Source organism: Oryza sativa, chromosome 11 (assembly GCF_034140825.1).
Source record: "Oryza sativa Japonica Group chromosome 11, ASM3414082v1".
Taxonomy (NCBI): Eukaryota; Viridiplantae; Streptophyta; class Magnoliopsida; order Poales; family Poaceae; genus Oryza; species Oryza sativa.
Window position 1 is genome coordinate 30,674,622 of NC_089045.1, and position 2,020 is coordinate 30,676,641.

At 39.5% G+C, this 2,020-nt stretch overlaps 1 long non-coding RNA gene across 1 annotated transcript; it reads left to right on the forward strand.

Moving 5' to 3' along the window:
- Positions 1-972: 972 nt before the first annotated feature.
- LOC136353898 (uncharacterized) lies at positions 973-1,708 on the forward strand. The gene is made up of 4 exons (XR_010737410.1): positions 973-1,077; positions 1,179-1,251; positions 1,346-1,444; positions 1,539-1,708. It is a non-coding gene; the product is annotated as an uncharacterized lncRNA (long non-coding RNA).
- Positions 1,709-2,020: the final 312 nt, after the last annotated feature.

The following is a 2,020-nucleotide window of genomic DNA, read 5'->3' on the forward strand; positions in this document are numbered from 1 at the left end:
GAGCTTGACGCTTGTGTGGCAGGAGAAGTGAAGAGGCAACTCAAGCCTCGGAGTCCTGAAAAGAAGATACCTGCTGACCCGAGCGTGAAGAACTTCTTCAAGAAACTGTCCACAACAAACAAGGAGGTCTTAAAGCTATCGGACTATGACCGAACACTTAAGAAAGACTATTACAAGAAGTCCAAACTAGTACCTCAGCTTGGAGAACAACCAAACCAATAGGTCGAGCCGTTGGTGACCGGCGAAGAATTTGGCATAACAAAATTCATTTCTGACACCGGTCTAACTGTGGATCAGTTGATTGGAGGCGCACCAATCCCGAAGGTAGAAGTGGCATACCAGTTTGAACTCGGTAAACCGCTTGTCACGCCTGAGCAGCTGCAGTCCCTACCGACACAGATGTACAAATTCCATGAACGGTACATGGAAATGAGCGCCAAGGGTAGAGAGATGTTCGGAGCGAGGATCAGAAACTCTGACTTCTTGCAAGGAGAAGATGTTCTCTGGATCGAATTCAAGGATGTCTTCGAACTATACCATCTGGACACCCTCGACGTCTCTCTTCTGAGCGCATGGATTTTGTAAGTATCGTTCAGTTCGATTTGTTTCGTTCAATAATTAGCTCCTTGCATATATGTAAACAATAATAATTTCCTTTTATCGTTGTAGAATGGAGATTCAAAGGGCCCGACGGTGGGGGGTTTACGATACTGGGTTCATCGACCCTCGGAAAATCAACACCGAAATGATCGACAAGTACGAGAAAGACATATAGGACAATCTCGTCCATCTCCTGACGCAGCAGCATTTCAAGACGTTCATACTACTGCCGTACAACACAGAGTGAGTTTTTATTGTCGTTCGAACAAATTTCGTTCCCATACATATAACATGTACATTTTCATATATATATATATATATATATATATATATATATATATATATATCATCTCACGCATATTCCAGATTCCACTGGGTCCTGTTATTTTTCAACTTGGACGCATGCAGAGTTACTGTGTACGACTCAATGAATAAAGAGGAGAAGATTTTTGACAAGGTCTTCTAACTGATAGACAGGTAATATAATGACATCTATTCCAAAGTCGCAGGGATTCTATTGCTATATTATGTGGATCTCGGGTAATAATTAATTAATCATATCTTGCAACTACATGTAGGGCTTGGGATCGGTTCCGTCAATTGGTCCGCGGGACTTAGAAAGAAAAACTTGGACGGAGGTTTCATTTTCCAGTGAGTACATGCATGCTCCAAAATTATATTGAATTGAATCTCTAATTACAGTTAATATAAGTGTATATTAAATCTCTCGTCGTTTCTCATGTAGTGCGCAAAACAGGACCAGGGAACTAACTTGTGCGGCTACTACGTATGCGAGTATGCCCATTGCCTATCAACTCAAATCTACACCACACGAGAGCTCGATGTACGTATACATAAACCATTCAAAATTTCATTGCGTATCGATTTGTTGTTTATTAATTTCATATATTGATATGTCATTATTTTTCGAATGATAGCGTATTCACATGAGGGAGAATCTCCCACACAAGGATTTTATCCCGGCTGTTCAAGAACAACTGATGAGATTCATCAACGAAGAAGTCCTTAATCCCGAGGGTGAATTCTACTACGACGGATCGACAATTCATAACATCGGTCCTTCCACTTCTGACATAACGCCGGCTTTAGTGTAAATATATATTTTGGTAACATATATGCACATAAAATGTTAAGTGCTTTAAATTATACATGTGTAATTTATAATATATATGTATTTATACATATACATATGCATATATATATATGTACGTAATATATATATATATATATATATATATATATAATTAACCATGCAGAACGAACAGGGCCATGCAAATTAAATAAAAAAATAGTAGATCGATCTTTAGTCTCGGTTGGTAACACCAACCGGGACTAAAGCCGGCACTGGCTTTAGTCCCGGTTGGTGTTATCAACCGGGCGGTTATTTCACCTGGGACTA